A 13,058-nucleotide genomic window follows, 5' to 3' on the forward strand; every position below is an offset into this window, starting at 1 on the left:
TATACGATCTCCGTGCTGGTTACATGTCAAAGCATCTCATATCCTGGTCCTTTCCCCTAAATTTAGTCTAGTAGACAATGTGCTTAATGAATTTAGGATGTTGAAATGTAGCTGAATTCTTTTACAAAAATTTCTTCTCTTTTTCACTGAATCTCAATCATAGGCACCATCATCCCATTAATCTATCAAGTTAAAAAAAAACCCCAAAACCGTGACATTATCATGTGATAATAATGTCTTCGTTTTTTCTTTAATATTAACTTGGTTATCAGATTTTATCCATTAATATCAAAATTTTCTTATCAGATCGTGATGTTTTGTTCAACTTGCAAGCCATAGTAGTGGCTGTGCCCCTCACCCGGCCTTCAGTATCCTCTGTTACTGCACAGTTTACCTCTCATCCCCGGGACTGGCAGCCCCACCCGTGGTGCTCCAGAGCTAGTGTGGCTTGTTCCGCAGAAGCCCAGTGCTGAGTGCTCAAGAGCCTTTGAGCCTGAATCAATTGCCAGCCTGACACTGACCACAGCGGGAGTATTCACACTGTGGAAACCAGCAGACATTACAAATAAGGACGTGCTCCTTGCTCCTTCTTTTCTGCTCCTTTATCAGAATATCACTGGTCTTGCCTTTCCAGTCCAACTGCCCCACTGGTGTCAGGATTATCTTCCTATGAAAGCAAAGACAGTAATGCTCTTAGCCATCACCAAATAAAATGGGAAGTGCTACTTTTATAAATCTAAGGTCATGGCTGAAATGCTGGTGAGCACAGAAGTCTGATTTCAGTATATTTATGGCCAGGGCATACACATACATGACAAAAACACCAACTTGTACATGTACTTCTTTGTAGACACCTCATATTGCAGCCGCCCCTCTTGTTTTGGTGAGGCAGGGAGTAAATTCAACTTCAGAGATGGTGGAAGGTCATCTGCTGGAGGGGCCCATTCAATACCTCTCTCACATATGACCAAGAACCTTGATTATGATGTTTCTACATGCCCTCTGTCTTCTAATCAACTGACGTCTCCTAGGGTTGACATATAAAGAAGATGGAGATTCCCAATTGTGAAGTAGATAGAGTTCTCTTCATCCACATGTTCTCCAAAGGCAATTTGTTTATTATATTTTGACCTACATGAGGTGAAAATATTTCTGGTATATTCATTTGCTGAAAATCAGAAGGAGAAATTTAGTGCTTGGACTTAGAAGACCAAGTATTGGCCTTTTTTAAGTTTTAAGTATTGGCCCATTATCTTTACTTAAAAATGTTCATTTATTAACAATTGCTATTATAATTGATCTGCTCTGCTCAAAATGTCTTTCTGTTACCCTTTCCCAGGTCAACTAATTAATTTTTGCTTTTTTGATATTAGAAATAAGTTTCTGTATTTGCTCCTACAGCTTATAATTATATCAGCACCCCCACATTTTGGCCTGTGATAGCCTACACGCTTTGCTGCTCTCAGGATGCTGCTGGCTTTCTGTTGTCCAGTGGAATATTGGTGAAGTGAAATGGCTGTATGAGAACCTCGGGGTGGTGGGCAAGGTAGCTGCATTATTTTGCAGACTTAAATTTGGCAGCCATTAGCAAATAGGTCAAGATAATATCAAACTCCTTAACATGAGGCATAGTTTTCCTTCATTATCCAACTCTAATATTTTAACTACCTTTATAATCTTATTTCCAGCCACACTTGTCAGAAATTCCTGAAACACTGAATTGCCCAATTTGTTTCCTCTTTCTAGACTCTGGGCGTATTAGACATTTTTACATTTTCATAAATTCTCATCACTGGTTGGGGTGACTTTCTCTGCATCACTGCACAGTGTGGTTTGCAAATGTCAGTTTCTCAGAAAATAATAACTAACAATTATTGAGTGCTTTCAATATGTGAGACATATTTCTAATTCCTTCCAAAGAGTACCTCATCCAGTCTTCCTGCACTTTAGTGAGGAGAATGTAGGAAGAGGAATGTGGGACACTGACCTGCCGAGTCACCCCCGTGAGTTCACACAGATCCACCTGAGGACAGGAGCCAGGTGGACTGATGCACTCCTTCATCACTCTCCATTGCTTTTCCCTGATATCATTTCCTCATGGCAATTATCACTTTACACATTGATCTTTTTAAAAAATATATTCAGGTGTTTTGTTATATTATCAGACTCCATAGTTCACTAGAATGTTGACTTTGACTCCTGGGCCTGGAATAGTCTTTTATACATGATAGAGGGTCAGTAGATATTTACTGGATGGATGGATGGATGGATGGACGGACGGATAAATGGGTGGGTGGGTGGATGGAAGGAAGGATGGATGGATGGGTGGGTGGATGAATGGATGGAAGGATGGATGAGTGAATGGATGGATGGATGGAATTATGGGTGGCTAGATGAATGGATGGTTGTATGGGTAAATGGATGGGTGGGTGGGTGGATGGGTAAAGGGATGGGTGAGTGGATTGATGGATGGAAAGACGGATGGATGGATGGGTGGGTAGATGGATGGGTGAGTGGACGGATGGATGGAAGGATCAATGGATAGATGAATACATAGTTGGATGGGTAACAGGATGGGTGGATATGTGGGTGGAATGAAGGCAGGAAACATGGATGCTTCTCATCACCTTGGTCTTCTCTTGTAGTGAGAGAGGTGAGATGAATGTCTATAAACAGATGAAGATGTGTTCCACATATTTCTCCTCTTTTCTGTCTAGACAGTAGCCAGTTTGAAGTAAGACTTTGTTTCTCAGTGGGTGGTCTTCAGAACAACATCATCAGAATAAGCTGGTAGTTTATTAGAAATCCAAAATCGTAGGCTGCTCCCCAGACCCACCAAGTTAAATCCACATCTTAATAAAATTCCTAGTTAGTGTGATGCAACTAATGCGTGCACATATTTGGGGCACAGCACGTGTGGCTGGTTTGTGTTTCTTGTCAGGAACTAGCATGGATGAGCTCTGGGTACATGTGGGTGGCTAAACACTTCAGAGAGCACTTATGAATGAAGAAGCTCAAAATTCTTTCTGTTTCAATTTAGCAATGAAGTACTCATTTTCCTTGCTACAATCCTAATGTAAAAATAATCAAAAATCATACTATAAAATACTAAGAAAGTGCTAAGAAAACCATATAAACCTAAAAGTAATTAAATCCTTTTAAATATTATAAAAAGCTGATTTCAAATAAGAATGTAATTTCCTTGGCATTTCTGGTTGACTAAATATCATTTTAAAAATAAAAATCATTTCCTCAAATCTCCTCATATACTAAAAATATGATTCTTTCAGTGATGGAGGGGAAATAATGATATCAGATCCAGTAGAAAAAATGAAAGGAAATTGGAGTGTATTATTTCATGCAATTTATCTAATCGTTATCTTTTATGCATGTTCAGATTTTATAAACAAAGAATAATAAATACAGAAGAATTAAATAATTTTAATTTAATTTAAAATAATTTAAAAGTTTGGTGTTTCTACTTTGTAGTTACTGAATCAATGATAATTAGGTGTATTGCATATTGAATATCTGAATACAATTATATGACTGCTTTGACCTCTATAAAAACATACATTCTATAAAGACATAAGTCTTTTTAAATAGACTTAATTTTTTATAATAGTTTGATGTTTACAGAAAACTTTCCCAGAATGTAGGGTTCCCATACCGACCCTTTCCAAGTTTCTCTGTTGCTAACATCTTGCATTCATTTATTTGTTACCACTGACGAGCCAGTGCTGAGGCCTTCTTAACTGAAGCCTGTAGTTCACATTAAGGTCCACTCCTTTTGCTACATATTCTGTGGGTTTTCACAAACCCGTGAGGCCACCGTGACAGTGTCCCACTGAGCAGTTTCACTGCTCTAGAAATCCTGTGTGCTCCACCTGATCATCTCTCTCCCAACCCTGACAACCACCAACTTTCCTATTCTGTCCAGAGTGTTTCCCTTTTCAGAATGTTGTATAGTTAGAGCCCTACAGTATGTATCCTTTTGAGATGGGCTGTTTTCACTCAGTCCTATGCAACTTGACTTTTGAAACTCAACTTTTGAATTTTCTCCAAGTCTTTTCAAGGCTTGGTAACTCTTTTCTTTTTAGCATTGAATGATATTCCATAGTCTGCATGCATCAAATCTGTGTATCGACTCACCTAGAAAAACATCTTGGCTGCTTCCCGTTTTTGTTAATTACAAATAAAACTGCTTAAATATTTTTGTGCATGTTTTGTGGGGACACAAGTTTTCAATTCACTTGGGAATACAAGGTAAGCCTGTGATTAGCTTCAAGAGAAACTGCCAAACTGTCTTAAGGTGACTGTACCGTTCTGCATTCCTGTGAGCTATGATCGCGCGTTCCTGTTGCTCCACATCCTCACCAGCATTTGGTGTTGTCAGTGTTCTGGCTTTTGGCCATCCTCGTAGACATGCAGTGCTACCTCACTGGTGTTTTAATTTGCATTTACCTGCTGATGTGAAGTTGAGCATCTTTTCATGTTACTGTTTGCGACCTGTACATCTTTTGCCCATTATTAACTGGATTGCTTGTTTTCTTATTCTTGATCAGAGTTATTTCTATATTTTGAATACACATATAAGTCTTTTATTAGATGTGTGTTTTTCAGGGATTTTTCTCCCAACACACAGCCTGTCTTTTTAATCTCTGAACAATGTGTTTCACAGAGCAGAAATTGTTATGTCTAATCAAGTCCAACTTAGCAACTTTTTCTCTTGTGGCTTTTGCTTTTGTTGTTACATCTGAAAGTTATCACCAAATCAAAAGTCACCCAGACTTTCTTCTGTAAGTTTTAAAGTTTCGCGTTTTACATGTAGATATTTGATCCGTTTTGTTTTTGTGTGTGTAAACAGTGTAAGATCTGTATTGAGGCTTTTTTATTGTTGCATATGGATGTCTAGTAGTTCTAGCCCTAAAACAGCATTTGAGTAGCTTTGGTTTCCTTACTTTTAAAGTTGCTTTTAAAGATATTCTGAATACCAAGCCATTCAATACTTTAATTTGGAGGTTGCATAATGTTCACTGGGATTTATATTTGCAAATTAATCTTATTCAAAATTTGGAAAGAAGCATGTTATACATTGAGTCAATCTTTTATTTAATATCATTTGACATCACCAAATTTTAAAAATTAGCTACTGTCTACAACTCTTCATCAGTAGTCTGTGATGAAATGCTGAAGTAGATTAAGTCTCTGTTCTGCTACTTTCTCACCTAAGACCTTGAACGTCTGCCCAGATTATCTCAATTCTTAGGACAGTTTATTGGCAAGCTAGGTTTGCTCACTCTATAGGCCCATCATGACTGTCTCTTGTTAACAGTTCCTTATACTTTTTACCTTATTTTGCTATGATCCATGGAATAGAGGTGCATAAAATTTCTTTCTTCTATCTAAATTCTATAATGTGTGGTTATTTTACTCACAATAATAAAATATTAGCACAAACACTAAGCATCCTTTTATTACATAATTACTTTACATTCTTATTTAATCCTAACAATGGCTGCACAAGGTGGATTATATTATGATATCATTTGTAGCCAGAGGACCTTGCCACTTGATGGAGGACATTGTTTAAGTAACACCATGAAGTTAAGTTAGCACCAGAGCTAGACCTGGGACAGGCTGGATGGCCCCAAAGTCCAGAGCTAGACCTGGGACAGGCTGGATGGCCCCAAAGTTCCTGGTCAGAAGCTCTGAAAGCTAATGAAGGAACTTATAAGAACAGCTTTTCACCCAAAAGGACAATTTAATGCTGAGAATTCTGCAACTTTGGCAATCAATAAAAGTGAGTATTATGAATTCTGCCATTCTCTTTCTGTGCTTTAACCACCTGAGTTTTTTTTTGTTTTTGTTTTTTTTTGGCTTTTCCCGACAGATGGAGGGGTAGGTTTGAACAGAGAAAAAAGTCTGTCTACTTATAATGCTGCAGCTCTGAAAGTAATTATAATCTTTAGCAGTAGATGGTATGAAAAATGCCTGTGTCATTCAGGTCTATTGTGAGTGGGCATCTGTGTCTGAATGCTGGGGTTGTTTATAAGAAATACATCACTTTAAAATAGCCACTGATCATAATCACACTCTTTGTAAGGTACTCTTATTTATAAAAATAAAGCAAGGCCATTTACTCTTTCCTGAAGTTTTTGAAACCATTGCTCTACTGTTTTATAATTAGGAAACAGTATTATAAAATTATGCATAACTCACTTTTGGAAATCATTGTTTGCTTAGCCTTTGAAGTGGTATTCAGCACTGTTGTGTAGAAATGGCTTTGTGTTTAAATATGAAAATTTGCTAGCAATTAGTTTCTTTAGTGGGCTAATTGCTGTTGGTATTTAAAACTAAACAATACAGCTATTTCAATTTGAACAGAGAGATTTATGATCTAAAATAAGTAAGTTTATAGAAAGTTTCCTAGGAGATTCTAGCTGCCTTTCGCCATGTATATATTTCTTTGATCAGCTTGTCCTTAAGACTATTGGACGAATGATGAATAATCTAAGATTCCTTTAATAAAGCTTCAGTGAGACTGATTCCAGGGAGACAAGGCTGTGGACTGGGTCCCTGCTTTTAAACTCTACCTTCCTTTGAGGGCCACGTCACTGATCAGTTGCAATTAGCTCCTTTGGAGATATGCTAATTAATACACCTTTCTGAACAACTGGATATATCCTTGACCCGATTATCATTTGCACAGAATTTTTAAAGTCCTTTATCATATTGTACAGGTAGTCCACAAAGGGTCCAATGGCACCGAGGAACTACACTTCCCTTATTTCTGAGGGATAAAGGGGATGACCTCCACAGGGATAAAGCTCAACTTGGTTGAGGCTGACACGGTCAGCACGGGAAAGTCCTCTCCTGTTGTGCGTCTACAGAGTAGAAGAGCCGCGCAGGGAGGGAGGCTGGCAGGTGGAATGGTCTGCTTGGGAGAGGGAGGCGTGGCCTCTCATACTGTCTTCCAACCTGAGCGCTCGTGTAAACAGGAAAATGCTCTGGGAGACACACTTCTTTCTGTGAAAAATGAGCACAATATGATTCTAAGATTCCACAAAGTTATCAAAGTCTTCACATCTGTGATTTTTATTTGTTATTCCCTGCCCCTTTGAATCCAAACCTCTGACCACTCGTGTGCACAGGGCATTTTGACCCAACTTTGGGGCAGCTCTTTTTCTGAACCTGGGGAGCTTTTCCAGCGTCTGGGTGGGATTAAGCGTTACCATTGCCCAGGTTTTGATGGTTTGTAGCCAGTAGCACAAGCCAACTCTGCTGACCCAAGCTGTAGAGGAATTTGTACAAATATCCAAGAGTCCTTAGCATTTTTAGAAGGGTTTAAGAACTGTGCTTAGAATCCACACAGCCAGAAACACAGAAGGGCGCTGCTCAGCAGTCTCCTGCCGTCACCGTGGCTGCTGTCAGATGTACAGCTACTACTATGCACCCCAGGACTGGACGCTGGGAGTGAATAGAGAAGACAGAATGCACATTATTATTGAAATATCATTTGGGGAGTAAACTCTAATCTGAAAATGGTACTTAGAAAATGTGCAGAGAGAAGAATGGAGGCGACTTCAGAAGTGAAGGGCAGTGAATCCCAGGTGATGGGTCTCCATGTGGCCCACACTGCTCAATAAATAAAAAACCTTTAACCTAAGAAAATAGTCTTTTTCTTTCCATTGTTATTTTATTATACCAGTAAAAGCCGTAAGTGCCTTGCGTCCTTCATGAATGTTTTGCTTTAGTCCTTCCCTGATCGCCTTTATTGGAATCAGCAGCCAGGTGGTCCACTCACTCATCTGAGTGGTCCTGGGTCCATTAGGGCTCGGGCATCAAGGCTGTGGCCTCCAGTGTCTCAGTGTCTTTCAGAGGAAAACGTCGTCGCTCATTCAGCCTTGAGAGTTTTCATTTACAGGGAAATTACAGGTTTTATCCGACAAGAGGAGCACTTTGCAGAAAGCTCTGACAGCAGCTGGCTCTGGGTTTGTGGTGACGCTGCCTGTGCACTCAGGACTCTGACCCTAACCCTTTGTGAAGTCTAAGAATGAGCGGAGGACTCTTAACAGAAGCAACATGGGATCCCCAAGGCAAACCAAAAGCTAAGCAAGGAGCAGACATTTACCTTGCTTCTGCTTTCACTGGAAACATCCACGTGGGTCACCCTCCGTGTTCTGAAGCCCGCTGCGTCTCAGGACAGTCTGACAGGCAGGGGGCAGAGGTGATAGTCTACAAGCTTACAAGCTCACACTACATAGAATTCATATCACATTACTATAGAGAAGGAAAAACCAAGCCCCTCTGCCAGCATTTAATGTTCTATGATCTTACTGTAAAACCACCTCATCTCTGGCACTGGACAGCTCCAGCAGGGCCGCAGCAGGTGACGCATTCCCGGAGCACCCAGGACTGTCATCTAATATGTGGCATACTCTGTGCCTCTCTCCATATGACCCCTCTGTTGAGTGCAGGAAACAGGCTTTTACAACTCACAATGCCTGGCACTTGTGACCCCAATGAATGTCTTTTCTATTTCACGGATGCTTTGTGAGAGTCTGACAGCACTTTCACAATGTAAACTGAACAAGTCTCAAAATGCCACACGCAGACCCTTTTCCTCCTGTGATTATAAAAATGGGAAGTGAGGAAGGTTTTCTGGCTCAAATGCTGACACGTCTGAGTCCAGTAAATTCTTCTTGTTAATAAAATCACTGACAAGTGCTCATTTTTAAACCAGGTTTTATAGAACCTACAATTCATAGCCTTTTCTTTTTCCTTCCAAAAAGACAATGGCAAAGGTAATAGTGAAAAATAAATTATAAGACGCAAAAGATTATTCATTATTAATAAAACTTGAATGCCAGGGGCCCATGTACTAATCTTTCCATAAACTACAAATGTTTCGACACGCTCACATATGAGCAGGAAGTGCTCTGGCTTTTGGCAAATGTCACATGAGAGGTGAGGACAGAAAAGGAGGAGTTAGAATAGCAGGGACCCAGAGACTTCCGGGGAAGCAGCGCCTGTCAGCACAGAATCGCAAACACTGGTGTTTTCTTGGTCACTGTATTTTCACTAAAACAGTGTCCTAAATAATTTTCTTACTTTGAGAATATTTTATAATCTAAAGTATCTAGCCAGTTGATTACCCATCTACTTGAAGACGATTATAAAGGCTCAGAAATAGCACAACTGCAATTTTCAAGGACTTAGAAAATTAATTCATGGTTTTCTTGTTGTAGAAGCAAGATCCTCTTTTCTTTCATTAACCTCACACACCTACACAAGTCCACATGCAGCAAGAATCACACGGGAGGCCTCTCCATGGCCGTATGCTGGAATGAAGCTCGAGGGTCCGGGGCAGAATTGCACGTCCCTGGAAGGTAGACACCTTCGCTTCTGAAGACACCTCCGTTCTTCTCTCTGCACATTTGCTCACTACCATTTTCAGATGAGTGTTTACTCCTCAAGTTAAATCAGGTCCAGAGGCTCAATTTACACACGGGCCATTTCGTTTCAACCTGATTATCATCAGAAATTAAAGGATAATTTTTTCACAGGCCAATATGTAATTCCACAATTTAAAAAAACATTAGAATTCTTTTGGCTTGGAAGGAAAATTAAGAAAATTTCCCCTTATTCAGAAGGTCAAAATTAGTGTCATCTAGGCTTCAGAGAAATCTGTATCCCATGACTGTAAACATCTCGATCATTCCTGAAGGTCAATTACGGGCATACAGTAAAATGTCAATGCACTTCGTACTTTTATGCCAGGGTGTACATGCTAGACTGTGACATAAAATTTAAAGCCAAAGATTGTTTGGCTTGAAATTTCTAAAGATTTTTGTTCTGGGGTTGATTCTGTAAAGGTAATTTCCTGTGTTTTTCTGTTTCACAAAAAATTCAGAAATACCTTTGTTTTCCTTTTTAGTAAAAAGATGTATTTATTTTATGATCTCTTCTTAAAACATATCTAAAAACGTTCCTATAGACCTGAAGATTAATTTTTAAAGGAAAATTTTGATGATTGTATATTCTATTATGCCGATGGTGGGATGAAATTATAAAAATATAATAGTAAGAAAAAATGGTAAATATAAAAAGTACACTTTTAATAACTGGGCAACATGCAGTAATTATTATCTTGTTGAACAAGGAATTTCCCATTTTCATGGTTGATTATATAAATGATTAAAAAATGGTATTTTTTAAAGCTATTTTCTTGCTCAAAAATTTCCTTCTGGCGATTATAGCTGATAGCAAAATCTGAACTAAAAATTATCTTATCTAGAATCTATGAACTTTTCTGGCTCAAAAAACTTACTATGTAAGCCACCCCTTTTCCTTCTCCATAAGTTATAGATATTTAAAAAGACATTAAGGTGACTTCTTTTAAAATTATTGGGTTTTGGTTTAAAAATGAATTTGAAGCTGTACTTTGAAGATCACACTTTTAAAATAGGTACCATTTACCCTTCCTGTTAGCTGTGGTATGGACACGGGCTGAAATTCTCAGTTGAAAGACCCAATGGGAATGAACAGAGCAATTATAATTAGTTGAAATTGAATAATTCTTAGCTGATTACTCCCTACAAGCATAACTAATCCAATGTTTCACTTCCCATGAAATAATGGTTAAAATGCTAATTGTTAAGGCTTTATTAAACTTAATTGTTATTTTTCTCAGCTGAGTTCATTAATTATTAGCCATATTGCTCCCCATTTTTTGAATGGAAAAGCTTTATTTAGTGGTGACAACCTCTTGACATTCCCAGCTTCTCTCTGTTCTTTACAGAGACTCAGAAGTCACAGCGGGCAGGAAGCAGCAGAGGCCGTCATGTAAAAAAATGCATAGACCTTTGATATCGCCTCTCACGTGCTCAGGCAGGGGGAGTGAGCCTTAGAACAAACAGTGGTTCTCAACCTTCCCAATGCCGCGACCCTTTAATCCAGTTCCTCCTTGAGAACCACTGCTTTACAACAAAGCTGTTTATTTAGCAGGGCTGCTCTCCACGTATCAAGAAAGGAGAGCAGGAACAGACAGCCACACCTGTGGCGCTGGCCCAGAGCCCAGATTGAGACCTGGGAGTCCCTGTTTTCCTGAATGAGAGGTGAGGAAATATGGATACAAATCCGCTTGACTGTTAAGTGTGATCACCCTGCCCCCCCTTCCCTGGATCCCTAGCCCCGATTTTTCCCACTCGTTTCCCTTGGCCTGGACTGTGTGGTCTGAGCGCTTCTGAGCCTCATGTGTAGCCAGTGCACTGGCGGACACTCTTCAAACGGTAAAAGGACTGCACTTTCCCATTATAAACTCTCTCAATCCCGTCTCATTAATTTCTTATCTTCTTCTGCACGCTCATCCATCTCTCTTTTCAGTGTTCACACCCAGCAGATATTTGTAGACATTTATTACGCCTTTCCCTGCTTGTCATTTAAAAGAGTTATTCATACTGAATTCATTTAACGTGTCTTCATAAATCAATGTAAACAGCCCCTTAATCATTTTCATTGCTTTTCCCTGAACTCTCGTCAGCTTTCTGCATGTCTTGCACACACAATTAGGAATCCAAAGGCCAAATAAATACTCTACTCTACGGGCAGACCGGATCCACTGGGAGGCTGCTGTCATTTTCCCTTGCTTAAAGTGAGGACGTTATGGTTGCAGTCAGTTTTCAATTCTGTGAGTTCCTTGAAAAGAATCTACTATACTTCCACACAGGAGAGTTTTATTTCCCCCAATCATATGGTTGGTTAGCGAGGCAAGAGCTTTTATTCCCAAGTGTAGAGAGAGGATGCTCAGACATCAGCTAAGATGTGGGCTTTGTGGCAGATGCTTGTGTTGGACACCGGTTCCTGAGTTCCCTTGAGTTCACTTTAATGCATACAAAAATATGCATTGGTGCTTTTTTAGGTAATTATTTAAAACCAGGTAATTTTAATAGAACAACAAAGAGTATGAAATGGCAAGTTTTCATATTACTCGCTGAGGCCAGTAATTGTTATAAAAGCTGTCGAAACCTACGTAGCAGTCAGAATAGCAGTGATCCCAACAGTTTACCGCAGCCGCAGGAAACACGCTTCTCGCCATTCTCACGTGTCAGTAATCCCTTCCCTGCGCCCATGGCCACTCCTCTCACCCGCCCACCCGGTGCTCTGACTTACACACATGTGCACACACTCACTCACATACACACAGTCACCCTCAGTCACACACACACACACACACTCACATACACGCAGTCATACACTCACACACAGTCACACATAGTCACGCATACACTCACAGTCACACACACATGCTCACATACAACAGTCACACTCAGTCACACACACACATACACAGTGAGCTACAGTCACACTCAGTCACATACACAGTCACACACATGTTCACATACACATTCACATACACACCCATGGTCACACATGTGCACACACACATGCACACACCCACATATGCACCTATAGTCACACACATGTCATATACACACTCACAGTTACACTCAGTCACTCATACATGTAGTCACAGAGGTGCACACTCACATACACTCACATTCACACACTCAAATCCAGTCACATTCATATGCACAGACACAAAGTCTCTCCCACGCTCTCCCACACACTCACACTTTTACTCCCACACTCTCTCCCCGCTCACACATTCACAATCTCTCCCACTCACCCACATTAATACACTCACACTCACACACACACACACACGCTAATACACAATCTCTCACACTCATACCCGGAGGACCCCAGGTATGTTGTTTCTCCTTTAAATCTCGCAGCCCCAGTTGAGAACACCAGGGCAGAAACCAGCATTTCCCTCAGTGGAAGACTCGGGGTGAGTCTCAGATTTTCCATCCACTGTGCAAAAGCCATCTTTAGCAACACTGGTCGGACTGAGGCATTGTCACCCGGTGATCTCAGGTCAATTCCAGATGGAAACTGCCATGAGAGCCAACTCGTACAGCCACGGAAATAACAGGTCAGGGAACCTAAGGAATCTTTTGTAGGCTAAGGTGAGCAATATGAAACTATAGCTG

This window comes from Nycticebus coucang, chromosome 20 (genome assembly GCF_027406575.1).
Source record: "Nycticebus coucang isolate mNycCou1 chromosome 20, mNycCou1.pri, whole genome shotgun sequence".
NCBI classification, from domain to species: Eukaryota; Metazoa; Chordata; class Mammalia; order Primates; family Lorisidae; genus Nycticebus; species Nycticebus coucang.